At 41.5% G+C, this 17,898-nt stretch overlaps 1 protein-coding gene across 11 annotated transcripts in view; it reads left to right on the plus strand.

The window, feature by feature from the left end:
• The first annotated feature begins 314 nt into the window (after positions 1-314).
• The window catches only part of FHIT (fragile histidine triad diadenosine triphosphatase), a 1,386,045-nt gene continuing 1,368,461 nt past the window's right edge, over positions 315-17,898 (plus strand). For 6 of the 11 annotated variants that reach the window (XM_072785581.1, XM_072785582.1, XM_072785578.1 and 3 more), the window contains exon 1: positions 316-494. The gene's annotated coding sequence lies outside the window, so the exon portion shown is untranslated. Of the gene's footprint in view, positions 495-10,761; positions 10,870-17,898 lie in introns of those variants that run through there. The other 5 variants (XM_072785574.1, XM_072785573.1, XM_072785575.1 and 2 more) reach the window with 3 other exon arrangements.

Below are 17,898 nucleotides of genomic sequence, written 5' to 3' on the forward strand. Positions count from 1 at the left end.
GTAGTGGGGCGGGGGAAGCTCAACACGTTTGGGAGGAAATAAGGAGGGAAAAAAAAAAAAATCAGCATAGCCTGAAGAATCTTATTTCTTTTGCCATTTCGAAAAAACGAGATTGTGAAGTTCATGACAAAAACCCCTTTGCAAGGATGTTCACACCCCAGCTGCTTCCCTTGGGGAAACAATGTTTTGCACCCCTTATTTAGCGTCACTGTCATTATAGCTTCTGATTGGCCCGGCTTAGGCGCATACTTTATGCCTATTGGCCCTCGCTTCTGTCCTCAAGCCCGCGGCCATCCTAGGTCCCGCCCCCTCGCCACCGCGGCGCCACCTGGGAATTGTAGTCCGCCTTCCGCTCCGTCCCGTCGTGGGACTTTTTGCCCTCCAGTTCCCGGGTCCCTCAGGTGGCCACCCCAGTGGGCACACGCCCAGGCGCCGCTCCTGCCCCGCGCTCCCTCCCTCTGCCTTTCACTTCCCAGCTGCCAAGATCTTGGAAGGTAGGGGCAGGGGCAAGCCCCAGTCGAAGAGTGTTTCTGGGGTGCGGGTCTTGGTTTCCAGGCGCGTCTGGTCCTTACACCCCCCCACCCCCGCCCCACCGTGGTCCCATGGGGCGGGGACTGGCTCGCACAGCTCCTAGAGGGTGAGGGTGTGTGTGTGCAGGGGGTGGGGGCGTCTGTCCCGAGGACCCATTCTGACCACCAGCCCTAACCCTAGCCCGCCCCTCATGTGCTGCGTAAGAGGGTAAACTGAGGCACGCGGTCATGCCAGCGGGGTTCCAGGGACGCCCCAGCAGCCGTACCTGGCTGGCGGTGTAGTTGGCCACCGCACTGGATTCTTTACGGTGGGGGAACTCCATGACCACCCGTTTGGACTATTTATGGATGAATATAGTTTTTGTATAAAAATATGCGGGGATTTTTAAAGGTCTATCCGTGTGGGGCCGGGGGAGGGGGGAGGGAGGGGGACCGAAGTTGGAGGCTCCTCCCCAGGATCGAAATGCTCCTCCTTGTGTTGGACCTCGGACCAGCCACTCATGGTGTTTTATCTTGGGGAAAAAAAAAAAAAAAAGAGCTTAAAGGTCTCTGCCCAAGTGGCCCAAGGATGCTAGCTGGAGCCGAAAGCGAAAGGAGGTCCCGTTTCCGTTTGTGAAAGTCGGCCCCTTTGCAAGCTTGCTACTTTATTTTTCCGGATCTCTCAAGAAATGGGCTGGGGGCCGGCAGAGAATGATCCATCCCAGTGGTGGTTGTAGAAAGGCGCTGCCCGTGCTGGGCCTGGGGCTACTGAGAAAGGCCCCTACTCGCACCTGTTAGGCAGGTGGTGTACCTGTAACCTCCCTCTCCGGCTCCATCTTACCGCCCGCGGCCTGAGGAGCGGAGGCTTGTGGGAGTTGGAGTCCCGCTGCTTGTTTCCCGGCAGGTTGGAGCAACATCTCCCAGCGTGCCATTTGGTGCGGCGAGGTGTCTCCTGGGAGATGAAGTCTCACTTCCAGCCGTTCTGGGGGTCCGCTGTGTGATTCGGAACTACAACTTCCATGTGGCCTTGCGTTCTTGAGGGCCAGCCGCTGTGTCCACCTGCGGCGAGCGGGGATTAGAGAGATGCTTAGGAAAGCTGTCCTTTGTTGTTGGGGGACTGGAGAGATGTGTCTTGTAAAGATGTCTTTTATTATTGTTGTCGTCGTTGTCATTGATTGTGTATGCTGTTACAAGCCTTAGGAGAGTATTGTATACGCTTTTCCAAGTATTAGGGAATATGCATGTTTTCAAACACAGCTAACACTCGACAAATTACAGAATGTTTTTTTGTTTGTTGTTTTTTTTTCAATTTACAGAATGTTTACATTACTTCTTTTCATAACACTACCTCTCCCATCAGTAGATAAGGAAAAACCTTTAGAAGGTGATTTGTCCACGGTCACACACCCAGTAATAAAATAAATATGTATTTATTAATATAAATTACTATTACTATACTATTTATAGTATAAATTAATATAAATTATAATAAAAATTATATTAATTTTTATAGCTATATTATATATTATATATAACTATATATAACTAATATATCAGTTATATTATTGTATAATTACTATTAGTTACTATAATATAGTTACTATTACATAGTTACTATTATATAGTTACTGTTATATAGTTACTCTAATAATATGTATATTACTATAATATATAATATATATAATTATAACATATAATATATATAATTACTATAATATATATTATATAATATATAATACTATAATAATATATATATTACTATTATATAGTTACTATTATGTAGTTACTATTATATAGCTAGTATTATAGTTACTATTATATAGTTACTATTATATAGTTACTATAATATAGTTATTATATAGTTACTATAATATAGTTACTATTATATAGTTACTATAATATAGTTACTATTATAACTTTTATAACTATAACTCAAAAGCTACATGAGAGACATAACCATTTTACATGCTTTTCACATATTAGAAAACAAAGTTTTAGTTAAGCAACCTGTCCAAATTAACTCATCTAGGGACAAGAAGTCCTTAGATTGCAACCCAGTCTTCCAACAGTCACTGCTTAAAAAAAGACGCCACCCAACAGTGAGAGGGAGCCTGACGTTTCTGAGTACAGAGTTTGGAATCCTTCCATTATACCATGTTTTTTCTCTGTAGTCAGACTAAATGTTAGAGCTGCAAAAAAACCTTTGAGATTATTTAAATTTAAGGCAAAGATCTTGGAACAGTTCCTGGCATATAGTAAAGGTTCCACAAATGTTAGCTATATATAGCTTTATAATACCTTTATTTTAGAGATGAGGAAACTGGCCCAGGTGGTAAAGCCATTTGCCCAAGGTCACACAGTTGGTTTGTGTCAGGGATGAGACTAGACCCAAGTGTCTTATTTCCAAGTCCAGGGTTATTTTCATTCTATCAGCAGTCAGCTAGAAGGAGCACCAGATGTGAAGCTGTTTAGGAAATGGTTGCTCTCCTAATTTATTCTTTGTAGGCCACAGGCCAGGACCAATTGTTGTAAAGTCTCTTTTCTTATTAGTAGTAAGGTTGTAATGTTTCATTAATTCAACAAATGTTTTTTGAGAATCTTTATATGCTCATCTCTATGTGCAAGGGCCACATGGATTAAAGTGCTAAAGTAGGGCTAGAAGGAACTTAAAAACCACCTATTCTAAGTCCTTCATTTTGTAAATGAGGAGAGAGATCCATGGTCTTTATGTCATGGCCTTGTGTCAAAGGCATGTTGTTTCTGCAAGGAGCCAGGTTCCTGGAGGCCTCATAGTACTGTATGTGACCTTTCAGGCTCATGATTTCTTTTACTTGGTGTTCTCATCCTATCCATATCTCTGTAAATACTTGATGAAATACTTTCGGAAATATTTCTCCTCTCTTTATTTGTATATACATGCAGCTTCAAAGTGCTTCCTTTCTATTTTGGGAATGTCTCATTTTGGCTCCCAGTGGTTTTTTTCTCTTTCGTTCTTTCAGGTCCTTGAGAACAAAATCTGACACTGTTTGCATTTATACAAGTTATAGTCTAACCCTCTAATATGGGAACACATGAGTTACTAGAATTATGTAAAACTTCTGTTTAGAAGACACATTGTCCCTTTCAATTACATAGTCACAGATAATAAAGCAGGTATCTCACCTTCTGTGCGTGAAAGAAGCTTTCTACATAATTAGATAATAAACTAACATTTTTATAAATTATTGGCTAAACATTTCTGAAACAGTATTTATGGGAAATATTTTCCCCATTGCTTTCTGTACCCCCTGCCCTGCCCAGCGCTCTCCTAGCTAACAGTCTGATCATTCAGCTTCTAGCACATGGCTGACCACTGGTAGATGCTGAAAAAATATTTGTGAAATTGTGTTCATAAGCACCCCTGAGCTCTGTTCCCACATCTTTTTCTTGAATCTCTTTTAAGATAGAAATACTTTGAAATAGAAGATGTAGCAGGTTGCTTTCCTTTCAATGTCTACACTGCGAAGAAAAATCTCAGCCTTTGAGGTCATCTTCCAAGGGGCTGTTTCTTTGGGAATGTCCATGTCTATGATTTCTCAGACGAGAAAGTGATCCAAATAGCAAAACATAGCAAAGAAGCCATAGAGAGTGGTAGTCTGGAGGCCTATGATTTAAATCCCAGCCCTGCCCTAAGAGGCAGGTTACTTAGCTATTGGTTTCCTCTGTAAAATATGGATAATAAGCATTTCTACCTCATAAAGTGATGATAAAGATTAAATAAGAGAATGTTTTTGAAACTTTGAGCATGTTATCATGCACTCAACAGTTCGTATTCAATAGATGAATAGTAGCTCTTATTTTTGTTATTAATGAAAACAATATATGAAAATGTATCAGGTTTATCCACAATTTCAACTTGAGGCAGGTATCTGCTTTATGAAAAGATTTGCCATTTGGTTTCTTAGAATAGCAAGGTTGGCCATCATATTTAAAGTATGAAGTTACCCACAACTTTGATAATCGATCTTGTCAGCACAGTGATACTCTTTGTGTGGGTAGAGAAATAGTGAAGCTTTTGACTTTACATTGCCTGCTGAGAGGTCCTTGATCTATGGTTCCATCTATATATTAAATCTCAGATTGAAAAGTGGCCTGCCCCTGTCAGTGGAGCCTTCTGTCTACTTCTGGAAAGGGCTGGGCCTATTCCAGTTGTCTCTGGGTTAAAATGAAACAGTCATCACCCTGCTGGTGAATAACCCTAGGGCAATGGACATGTGGACATGGTAGTGTGTCTCTCGAAAGCTGACAACTCCAACAGCCACGAGGTTACTGATGAGGTTCAGTGAGAGAAGAGAGGTGTAGGGCACAGGGAAGGAGAAACAGGAAAGAGCAAAGAGCAAATGGACAAAGGGAACATCAGAAGCCCTCAGTAGCCTAAGCACGGATGTATTCAGCACATTTACCCTGCTCCTAGCTCTGTGTTGGTGGGGCACGATTACACGCAGGAGATGCAGTGGTGAATGTGGCCAACATGGAATTGGTCGCGGTGGTGGGTGGTGATCAGTTTTAGGCGGGGAAGGGCTTGGAGGAAGGAAGGAAGGCAGGAAGGAGGGAAGGGAGGGAGGAAGATAGGAAAGGAAGAGGGAGATCCTGGGATTTGAGGAGCAGATAGGAAAGGAAGAGGGAGATCCTGGGATTTGAGGAGCAGAAAGATTTCTGTCTGGGATATAAAAATCACTGGATGAGGGAACATGAGAGGATAGGGAGGCACCAGCAATCTTCCACAGAGTCCAGTTACCTGTATTGTGAAAGCATTTTGGACTTTATTCCAAGGGCATTTGGGAAACCACTGGGAAATGAAATGATAGGATTTCTTCTTTAAAAGTATGGATGCAGTAAAGACGATGAGTTTGTGAGAGAGACTTGTCCATGTAGGCCTGTGTTTTTTGACTTTAATATGCATATCAATCTCCTGTTGATCTGAAGCTGCAGGTTCTGCTTTAGTACATCTGGAATGGGCCAGAGATTCAGGACTTCTAACGGGCTGATACTGCTGGTCCGTGGGCTGTAACTTTGTGGAGCAAGTACTGAGGAGAGTCTTGAGAGGTGTAGATGAGAGATGGTAGTGGTTAAGAGAATGGACCCTAGGGAGCCAAAGACCTGGATGCTAGTCTTGATTCTACCAGTCACTTGCAGGGTGGCTCTGGGGAAAGTGTCCTAGTCTTGCCGAGCCTCAGTTTCCTTATTATCTGTGAAACAGAGGTAATAATTCCTATTGTGGGGTGGTATTTTAAATTTTAACTTAATTTTAACAATATATTGAGGTCCTTTCTTTTTAAACTTTTATTTTCTTTATTTTATTTTTTTTTGAAGATTTTATTTATTCATGAGAGACCCACAGAGAGAGACAGAGACAGAGACACACGCAGAGGGAGAAGCAGGCTCTCTGCAGGAGCCCAGACCCCACCCCCCCATCATGCCAAGTCAAAGGCAGCCACTCAGCTGCTGAGCCACCCAGGTGTCCCACGTTTTTTTGTTTTTGTTTTTGTTTTACAGAAAATGTATGTCCTTAGGTTTGTTTGTATCTGAATATTTACATAACTGGGCACTCAAATGGTAGCTTTGAATATACTCTTATTGTTTTTTTTTTTTTTAATTTTTATTTATTTATGATAGTCACACAGAGAGAGAGAGAGAGAGAGAGAGAGAGAGAGGCAGAGACACAGGCAGAGGGAGAAGCAGGCTCCATGCACCAGGAGCCCGATGTGGGATTCGATCCCGGGTCTCCAGGATCACGCCCTGAGCCAAAGGCAGGCGCTAAACCGCTGCGCCACCCAGGGATCCCTACTCTTATTGTTATTAACAAAAACGACAACTTCATGCACCCTGTTCCATGTTTTTAAAATCATATATTTTTAAAAGATTTTATGTATTTATTCGAGAGACACACACAGAGAGAGAGAGGCAGAGACACAGGCAGAGGGAGAAGCAGGCTCCATGCAGGGAGCCCGATGTGGGACTCAATCCCAGGACTCCAGGATCACACCCTGAGCCAAAGGCAGATGCTTAACCACTGAGCCACCCAGGCATCTCGTAAAATCATATTTTGAATACTAAATTATTACATGGAATAGATCACTTTTTAAAAATTTTTTTTATTTTTTATTTTTATTGTGAGAGGTGGGCAGAGGGAGAGGGAGAGAGAGAATTTTAAATAGGCTCTATGTCCGGTGTGGAGTCTGAAGCAGGGCTCCATCTCATGACCCTGAGATCATGACCTGAGCTGAAATCAAGAGTCAGTTGTTTTACTGACTGAGCCACCCAGGCACCCCTGAAATGGATCACTTCTAATTGTGCTGTTTTTGTTTCTGTCTCACATGTGAAGTGAGGAAATTCTTTGATCCTTGGTAAAAACTTGAGTATTATGGGCAACTAGATACATTTCTCCCATAAGAGACTGTCTCAATTTGATGGAAAAAAAAAAAAAACAACCTACCCTGGGATTCTTAAAGTACCATCTTATAACTGATTAAGGTGGGAATTTGAGGCACTTTGCCTCCTCATGTAAATTTATTTAAGCCCAATTATAGTGCCTCCTTCTTTACATAATTTTAACCTGTTTGGAGTGCTTTTCAACTCGTGGTTCTCAGCCCTCGGTACAAGTTCAAGTCACCTGGCGCTGGTCCCATCCAGAGCAATCGAATAAGAGTGTGGACGGGAGGTAGGCATTGGTAGCTTCCCTTTTAAGTTTCCCAGGTGATTCTGAAGTGCATTTAGGATGAGAAGCATAGATTCTAACAACAGAACATCTTGAAATGAATCAGGTACAATCTAATAGGTGAAAGGCCTTTGTGGGGAAGGAAATATCTAGAAAGGAGCGTTTTTAAGACTTTGGGTGTGAAAGAGATGATAAGCCTTGACACAAAGCTCTCCTGGAATCTGATGAACTAACTATAGGTTGTGTCCTGGGTTTTCCTTGAAGTGAAACCCAAGGCCTCCCCACACCCTGCCCTTGTATCTCTATGTGTGCTCACTTGAATCAGGATTTTCAATTTTGTTCAGGCTTTGTTTCTCTCCCTGATATTTAGTTTGTTTTATTCTTCATAGCTGGAAAAAAATTATTAACCATTACAACTACGTTCCAAAGAAAGAAACTGAGTTACGTGCTTTCATGAGCTGTGGCTGCATTATTGTAAAGGTTTAAACTGTTGTTCAGATAAACTACAACCCATTTTAACCAGTAACATTCTTTAAATTTTTATTAAAAAAAAAATTAAGTAGGTTCCAGGCCTAACGTGAGGCTTAACCAGTAACATTTGTAAATTCTAATTCAGTAGCCTGAAATGAAGGCTTCCAGCGAGGCTACCTGTTATAAAGATTACTTTCCTTTTTAATTTTTTTAATAGTTACCCTCACCCTCCATTTCAGGGCAGAATAATTAGGTGAGTTCGATGAAATATCTTTAATTTGCTGGGTGTTCCATAATATATGGGGGTCCTTTCCTCTTAAACGTTTTTTTTTTTTTTTTCCTTACAGAAAATGTATATCCTTAGGTTTGTTTGCATCTGAATATTTACATTTAAAATCTTATATCCAGCATCTGGGAGCATTCTTGGCCTGAATTTCTATTACCCCGAACCATAATTTCGTTTTTCAGCCTTTCCTGAGCTTTTTTACTCACTAGGAGGTCATTTCACAATGTAGTAGTTTTATTTTTCTACTGTGTTGACTTAATAGAAAAAATTTTTAAAAGTGTTTTTCTTGGAGGGTTTAAAATACAGTTAAAAATTACATATTTTAGGGATTATTTTGTACGTAGGCCAAGGTTTTCTTTTAATGATGTATAAGTGGGAATAGAAGAGAAAAATGAGAAACTTGCTAAGAGTTTTGCAGAAGGCACACGTTTGACAGTATACTGGAACTTAAAGACTCTTTCTGGGTCTATTTATATGTTTATTAGTGTTCCTTGTTATGGATTTACCTCTTTTTATTGATAGTAAGATTTCCATTAAAATGCAGTGTATTTTGCAGTTTCTCAGACTCACAGCTATTGGAGTTAAAACCCATCATAGATAATGTGGAAGTATCAGTACTCCCTCATGAGGTTTAATGCACGCATATTTTAGTTGGGCAGTTTGGAGGAGAGTATGGTCTGCAGCCATTTAATCACTGAAGTGTGTGCTATATGGTAAGAACAAAATTTTCATTTTCTGCAAGACTTCAAGTCTTCTTCCCGTGTCTTCATTTTTGGAAGAAAAAAAAACCCAAAACGTCTCCACATTAAATAAAGCAGGACTGTACCTGCTTGGTTGGCTTGGTTGTGCCAGGAGATGTTTAAATGATGCCCAGAAGCAGGAGTTTGTGTATGTGCGTGGAGTCCCGAGGACAGACAGAGGACAGGGCTAGGACCTGCTGGAGTAAGGTTGTTTCTCTCAACCCTGGAACACGGGCAATTCCTGTTCAGATTCTCCCAGGAATGAAGCTGGTAGATGGAGAGGTAGTGATCCTAAAGAGGGCAGGAAAAAGCAACAGAAAGGTAGAAATAAATGCAGAGCCTATGAAGACCTTTAACAACCAAAAAGATAGGTGGAGGGGGATGGAAATTTTTTTTTTTTTTTTTTTTTAGGATTTTATTTATTCATGAGAGACACAGAGAGAGGCAGAGACATAGGCAGAGGGAGAAGCAGGCTCCCCACAGAGAACCTGACGTGGGACTTGATCTCAGGACCAAAGGATCAAGCACCAAAGGAGATGCTCAATCACTGAGCCACCCAGGTGCTCTGGGTAGTTTTTTGTTTTTACAAATATGTATGTGAATGGTTCCCTCTGGAGTTGTGCAGTGCACAGCCTGCATGGGTGTAACACAGAGACCCTGAGTAATGGGAGGTGCTGGTACCTTCATAAAAGGGGAAGTGATACTGGGCTATATAAATAGCAGGTGGCCACTGCACTTTGAAATCCCAGTTGCTAGGATCTGCTGATTGAGTGGGTAAGAGCAAGGCAGCCAGTGGCCACAGATAAATTTGCAGCTGAGGCTGTTTCTTGGCCCCTCTGACCAGGGCAGAAAGCTTCTTCGAAGCTATGGCTTTCTCTCAGCTCTTGAACTTCCAAGAGGCAACTAGCCAACACTTCCCTGGCCTAGAGGAATTAACTGTGTTTGGCTTCCTAGCACAGACGAAACAGCTGTGTCCAACTCCTGGGTTGAGGACTGGCTGAAACTGTATGCAAAGGTCCTGATGAGGCCAGAAGCTTCTGCATTTCTTACAAGCTCCTCCCAGGTGTTGCAGATGCTACTGGTCCATGGAAGGCACTTGGAAGGCAAGGTTCTGGTTCTTTATGGCTCCTACTCTGTTACCATTCTGTTTTAATGTAATGAATAGCATTGTTTAGAGTTCACAAATACGTGTGTTGCTCTGCTGTAGGCTGACGGTGATCTTAGGCAAGTTGTTCTGCTTTGCAGAATTTTATTTTCTTCTCTAGAATAGGCATAGTAGTATGTACCTCATAGGTAGATATGAATAAAATGGGATAATTCATATAAAATTTTAGCACAACATCTCTCATATAGGAATTTCTTAGTAAACATTAGCTTTTATTTTTATTATTGTTATTTTATTTTACATTTTTATTATTTTTGAGCTCAGAAATCCAGATCTTTAAACCTAAGGCATGTGGCTTTACCATTTACCAGATGTGCGACCATTGGTAGGTTTCTAGACTAAGTCTGTTTCTTCACCTTTAAATTGGGGGTTATAGTGGTAGCTGACTAAGGCTGTATGTCTAACGCCCTTGGCATGTATTAGTTATTCTCATGATTATGAATACTAATCACTGGATATGAGAGGTCTGCATAGCAGCTTCTGTTACTTCGGGTTGGCCAGGTTTCCGTGAGACTCTCTTGGTATGAAGGGGCTGCTCACACTAGTGGCAGGTAAGCAGAGAGTGGGTTCAGGATCTGGAAGTAATATCTGGAAGTTAAGGTAAGCAGGCAGGTGGAACATGGGATGATAGCCTGCTAACAGGTGCAGTAGCAAATCCGACTTGATGCTGCTGCTTGCTCTGACTGTGGATCTCCCTGGGTTCCTGTCTGGACAATCTCTGATCGGCCTGGTATCCCACTTTCTGTACCTAATCTCCAACTATATTCTTGCCAGTTCTTATTGGGTGTGTGAGTCATTCCCTTGTTCATCATTGATTTATTCACTTGGTAACCATTTACCGAGGCCTGTTATATGTTAGGCACTGTGCTGGCTGTGGTTCTACATCAGTGAACAAGGTGGGGACATTCCCTGCCCTGAGGAGTCCAGTGGGGGACATGGACAATACTTGGGCAAACAGATGTAATTATAAGATGCCAAGTACTGGGAAGGAAGAGTTTAAGGTACTGTGATAGCAAAAAGGGGATGGGTAACCTATTTAGGTAGGGTAGCCAGGGAGGAGGAGATGATATTTGAGCTGAGACCTAAGTAAAGGATGAGCAAGAAGGAGCTGTATGAAGAGCTGGTGAAGTGGCATTCCAGGTCGTGCCCAGGGCTTACATGGGGAAAGAGCTTGACATGCTCAAAGGGATGAGAGAAGCATCTGTGGTAGACCATAGAGATTGAAGAGGGGCTGGCACTGGGTGAGGTTGGTCTGGCTGCACAGGGCCTAAAGATCAAAGGATGGAGTCTGGACTGTATTCTTTGGGTGATGGCCCTCTTCCTGATCCTCAGTACTGTGGTTGGAGGCTTGCTCTGCCCAGGTCTTCCTTCTGTTGACCCACGTCTCTGAGCACCTGCTTCCACTTTTCTCCTTCCCTCTTGTCAAAACATCAGCTATGGTCCTGGCTGATGCCTCCCTAGTGCCTGCCATTAAAAGTCTTCTTTTTTATCTGTTAACATGCTCTCTGGACACTGCATTCCATGTGTTTAACTCAGTCCCTTTTCATTGCCTTCACTTGGGTTCTGGGCAGAGTGTTTGCTGCACCCAGTTCTGCCTCTGATGGGCTGTCAGACCCATATGCCTCCTGAACTGCCACATGGCAATGAAATTCAAGAACAGAGCCCTTGCTTGAAGGGTGCAGATGAACAGAGAACAAAAGAGAACTAGGAAGTAAGAGCAGTTTGGGGTCTATTGGTAGGTGGGTGGGTGGGTGGAAGAAGAGATAAGGTACAATTTTTATAGGCTGGAAGGAAGCTTGAAGGAAGTTTGTTGGATTCACCTAGTCTTGTCCCTTCTATTTACAAATTTGAAGACTTAGTTCTAGAGAGGGGAAATGACTTGCTCTGGGTCACAGATGGAGTCAGCAGAATGATGACCTTTTCCCTTAGTCCTCTGTAGGTTAATTGTTCCTGTGTTTTTAGCTTCCTTGACTTCTTATACTTTTTTTCCAGCCTTTATTTAACCTCTATTTTTGATCAGTGCCCTCTTCCCTCCAGACTGTAAGCTCTGTGAGGGCAGGAGTGGTGGCTCTTTTGCTGATGCCACGTGCTCAGCACCTGGTCCCTAACTTAGAATTTGATGTTGAACTTCACACTGTGCTTCCTACTTCTGGGCTCTGCTCCATTACTTCTCTGTTAGCTAAGTCTTGGTTCCATAGAGGGCAGAGGTAAGTGAAATGTGTTAAAGTCCTGGACCTCAGCTCCTCTTACTATTTCCTGAATTGTACAGCCTCCCATTTCCTCCCCTTACTGGAGAGAGTGCCTTGTTTATTATGTTAATGTCTATTTTCCCTCTTTAGAAGTTTGCTCCCTGAAGGTGTGGATCTTGCTCTGTCTCTGTACGTGAAGCAACGCATGGCCTGTGATGGACAGGATGTTCTGTCTCATCATTGCCATCAAGATCTGAAAGTCTGAGTTGCCTTGAAGGCTGCTGCTTCATGCAGATGGCCATTTATGCTGTACAGATAAGAGGAATTTTCAAATGCTGGGAGTTAAGAGATAAGAGCCTACTTTCTGGCTCTGAGGACTGATTCCTGCTTGCTTGCTTGCTTTCTTTCTTTCTTTCTTTCTTTCTTTCTTCTTTTGTTCTTTCCTTCTTTCTTTCTTAAGATTTTATTTTTTTATTCATGTGACACACAGAGAGAGAGAGGCAGAAGCAGAGACACAGGCAGAGGGAGAAGCAGGCTCCCTCCAGGGAGCTTGATGCTGGACTCAATCCCAGGACCCCGGGATCACACCCTGAGCCACAGGCAGACACTCAACCACCGAGCCACACAGGTGTTCCTCTTGTCTGTGCTTCTCATTAGCTGTATAATCTTGAACAAAGTACTCAGCCTGTCTGCATTTTTCTTTTATGTAAAATGAAGACAATAATACTACTTAGCTCTTAGTTGTTGTGAGAATCGAATGAGAGGGTTGATGTGAAGCATGCCCCTGCACAGTGCCTGACATGTGATTAGCACTCAATAAATATTATCTTGATTAAACCTGGAAGGTAGCTCTGTCTACTTTTGCTGGCTGGTAGTTGTACACATGGGTGCCAATTTTCACTTTGAAAATCAGAGCTACATCTTTCCCATAGTACTGTGTTATTTGGTGGACTGTCATGTTCTCTTTGGTCATCAAATAAATGTAGAAGCCATCAGTTCTGGCCATATAAAGCTTACTGAAAATGTTGATGAACAGCCACCCAGGATTCAGCACAAAAAAATAAATGCTGGTTGATGTTTAAGACAGAGGAATATGAATCAGAAAACAAACACATTCACCGTACTGTAATATTTAAATGCCTTCTCATAAACACTTAAGATTCTCATTAGTCCAACATCAGAAAAATGATAAATATTAATATTTGTCATCAAAGGGAAGCTTAGAAATCAAAGCAGAGTAAACAACCGTTGTATTTGAAGGATTACATAATACTGAATGAATTTTAATTCAACACCTCCAAAAACACTATTTTTTAAAAAATTTCTCTGTGGGACAATTTAATTATTTTTATCCATCACAAAAGCTAGGAAAGGTATGCATTTAGTTGGAAAAGATTCAGGGGTCTTGCTCATTTCAATCATGTTCTCAAAGACTTGGGCTGGTTTGTGTCTTGTGTCTACAACAGAGACCTGTATGTTGCCAGAGCCACTTTCTTCCTCCAGTTCAACTTTAGGAGAATCATACTGGGAATTGGCTCTTGTAGATCATGGAATGGCACTGGGAGCTCTCTGTGTTGGCTGTGGATTCCTTCCCCAGCTTCTTCACTCTTCCGAGTTGTAAATGCCAGAAGCATATGCAGCAGTCTCCAGAATCAGCTGGGAACGGTGGGAGAGACAACAGGCTGGCAGCATCACTGTGAAGCGGTCAGGCTTTCCCCTTCCTGCTTTCACAATGTCTCATATGGCCAACCCCATGTGAGAAGGCCTCACTGGGTCATCACAAAGATGAGGTGCGGGGAGTCAGGAGGCCTGGGTTTTAGTTCTGGCTCTCATTGCCTTATGTAAGTCTTGTCCTCTCCCTGGGCCTCCCTTTCCATACCTGTAAAGTGAGGGGCATGGATCTGATGAGTCTGAAGTCCTGCACCTCTCTAGCATCTTATAACCCCAGTGGACAGTGTCAAGAATATCTGCCCTTCCTCATTCATTCGGCAGGGGGACAGTTGCTTGGAGTGGCTGGTATTGGGGTCAGACAAACCTGTATCTCACGTTAGCTAATTTACTTTAGTTCTTAGTCTCATATCTATCATTGGGAATAGTATAAGGTTGTCTGAAGCACAAGAGGTGCCATTTCTAAATCCAGTGCTGTATCATTGTTATTGTTGCATTATGTTATTATTTTGTTATTGTTACATATTATGTTTATATCTGGACTCAGGACTTTTCTGTCTTTTTGTGTCTTGGTTTTCTCATCTAAAAAATGGGAACAATAAGAACATACTTCATTGGTTAATTATGAGATTGAGATAATACATGAAAATATGTAGGATACTTCCTGGTATACAGTAAGTACCAAATACATGTTAGCGATGATTTTAGCTCTCATTTTTATTATTAGTCATAATACCTAGAATAAAGTAGTGCTTTTTAAAAAGAGTAAGATAGGACAAGGCAAATGGGAGTGGTTACTTTCTCTAATACACATGCTGAAGCATATTTTCAGTGGTCTGCAAGATCCACCGTTTTCTCTAAGCATCTCATTTAACCTAGGGAATAAATGATATCAAATCTGTACTTCAAAGTCAAGTATCTCTATCCAAAATGAGTTCTTAGAATATGGGAGCCTCTTCAGAATCTAATGTTCCATATATACAAAGGCTGTGAAAACACTAACTGGAGAGGATATCTGCCCCTCTGTATTCGTAGCAACATTATTTTTTTTAAGATTTTACTTTTTTTATTTGAGAGAGAGAGTGGGAGAGTGTGCACAAATGGGGGAGGGGAAGAGGCAGAGGGAGCTAAGTAGGGAGCCTGGTGTGGGCTGGATCCCAGGACCCTGGGATCATGACCTGAGCCCAAAGCAGATGGTTAACTTATTGAGACCCACGTGTCCCTCACAGCAAAATTATTTATAGTAGCCAAGATACAGAAACAATGTAAGTGTCCCTTGATGGATGAATGATTAAGGAAGTTATGATACACACACACGTACACACACACACACTGGAGTATTATTCAGCCATAAAAATGAGACTGGATAGACCTTGACAGTATCATGCTAAGTGAAATAAATCAGACAGACAGACAATACTGTTTGAGCTCACTTTTATTTGTGAGATCTAAAGACAAAAACGAAACCAAAACCCCACACTAAACTCATAGAATACAATCAGGTTTGTGGTTACCAGAGGCAGGGGGTGAAGGGAGCAGGGGAGAAGGAATGGGAAGAAAGTTGTCAAAAAGTACAAGCTTCCAGTTAGTTATAAGACAAACTAAGTCCTAGGGCCGACACATACAACGTGATGACTGTTGAATGCTACACAGGCAGGTTGTAAAGAGACTAGATCCTAAGAGTTCTCATCACAAGGAGAATTTTTTTTTCCCTTTTCTCTTGTGTGTGTATGACAGGATGGTTGTTAACTAAACCTGTTCGGGTAATCATTTCACAATATATGTAGTAAATCCAACCATCATGCTATATATCTTAAACTTCTACAATGATGTATGTCCAGTGATTTCTCAGTAAATCTGGAAAAGAGCTTTATCTCAAATGGTAAAATGGTGAGAAGAGAGGATAACCAAAATGTTTGAATGCAGATACCCCTGGGGATGACAGCTGGAAAATAGGAAGAAATGAGGCAAGAGACTTTTTTTTCCCTTCAAAGCTATGCATTAGCATTTAACAGTTATATACTGTACCTTCTAATAAATAAAAAGTACTTTATTAAAAGTAAAACAAAAAGTTCCAGGTCCATGATCTATCTCCACATATAGGTTGACACCATGTTCAAAGAGAACTTACTTTTTATCAGATTACTGTGGGTTGGGTTTGAAACTCAGACCTTTGTGTGGATTCTCTCATTTCATCCTCAGGGCAACTCCACGAGGTAGATACTCTCACTATCTGTGTTTATACATGAGAAAACTGAAACTCAGAGAGGTTGAGTAAGTGCTTACGGACATCCAGCTGGCCAGAGGTAGGGCTGGGAATGTGAACCCAGGTTGTATGATTCAGGAGCTTGAGCTCTGCTGGCTGCTGTCCTCAGATGGTGGAAAGGTCAGACCTGCATGATAGCTATTATTTCTGTGTAATGAAGTCTAATGGATCAAGACAAGGATGTAAATGATTTGCTTTTTATCAATGACACAGCACATCAGCATTCATTCTTATTGTTTCCAAGATCATTCCATTTCATGTAAGGGAATGAATTTCAATATAGAATAGACTTATTTAAGGAAACATCAATATTTTTCTCAAATTGGCAGCATCAAAACTGTATTTATGGAATTAAAGAAAACATACTGCATTTATGTAATGCAAATTCACTTGGAAACCTAAAATTTCCCTATCTTTTTCTGTATCTCAGCTTGCTGCTGTTGGCATCAGTCTGCTTTTAAAACACAAATGTAAATTGTTTCTTGTTAATTCTGTTGGATCTGCAGGCAGAGATACTAGACCAAGTTGGCATTGATGAGACCAACATCTTGGTCAGAGGACTCACATGATTCTATGAGAAGGGGTTATTAAAAAACACAAAAAAACTTCTTACCAACTGCATGAGAAAATACATTTATTTTAGGAGATTAAAAAAAAGACAGAAATGTTCAAAAAATAAAAAATGACATTGGCATTCCACACCCTCATGCTAGTACTGTCAGTATTTCAGAGGTTAATTTTTCCATCCTTTTTTATTGCATGTGTATATTTGTTGGTTCTGTTAGTTTTCTAAATTGGGATCATACTTCACATGTATCTTTGTTACCTGTTTCTTACTTATCAATGTATTGTGTGTGTGTTCCCATGCCATTAATGACTGCAGAGTACTCCATTGTTGGGGCCGTGTGATTATTTTTCATCCTATTCCAATTGTTTGGCGTTTGTCTTTTCCCACTGCTATTTCTGATATATATTAATGAAGAATATTTATGTGAATGCATCATCACATACATGATTCTTAGGCTACCTTCTTGGAAGTGGAAATGCTGGATCATATTATAAGTGGTGGCAGTAAGCTACACTTCACTGCAGGTGCTGCTCCCTGTGTATGTAGACTCCCCACTAACAGCTTCTCCCCACTAATAGCTTCTCCTGGCTTCTGCTTCCCAAGGACATCAGAGAAGACTGTGGAGCCAGTAGCTGGCAGGGTAATTAATGTCAATCTTCAGGCTCTACTTGGTGATCAAAATAAACATGTTGGACTGCTGGGTCCAGCCTTCGCATGGCCCTTTATTAGTTAGTATGTTACTCTGTTAGCGCAAAATGCTTCCAGCTGCAAGTAAGAGAAAATGTGACTCATAATGGCTTAAATAAACAGAGGATCATTTCTTCCCCAGAAGAAGAGAACTTAGATGTATGGGGGAGGGGGCGAGGGATGTTGGCTGTGGCTCTAGTTCAGCAGCTCAGCGATGTCAGGGACATATCTACAGTGTTCCTGGCTTTTTCTTACTGGTCACAGGATGGCTGTGGCTGAAGCAGACGTCATGTATGTGTTCAGGGAATCAGAGAGGGCAGAGCGAAGAGAGATGGAAGTGATACATTCTTGATCCTAGGAGTTGTTAGCCTGATTTTAAAAAGTGATGCCTTTTTCCCCTCTTATTGCAGAAGTAATGTATGATCATTATAGAAAATATATTTCACCCATAATCTTGCCACCAGGAGGTAATCACTGCTCTCATTTTGGTGTTTATCCTTCTAGTTTAGTCATAAGTGCACAGAAACATGGGATTACCCATTGATGTACTGCCTCGTAACTGGCCTTTTTAATCATCATCCATCTTAGCGCCTAGCACCTGGTAGATGCTTTACAAATTTTACTGAAAAATTAATGAATCATTTCAAATATA

The sequence above is a fragment of the Canis lupus genome, chromosome 19, assembly GCF_048164855.1.
Source record: "Canis lupus baileyi chromosome 19, mCanLup2.hap1, whole genome shotgun sequence".
In the NCBI taxonomy this organism is placed as follows: Eukaryota; Metazoa; Chordata; class Mammalia; order Carnivora; family Canidae; genus Canis; species Canis lupus.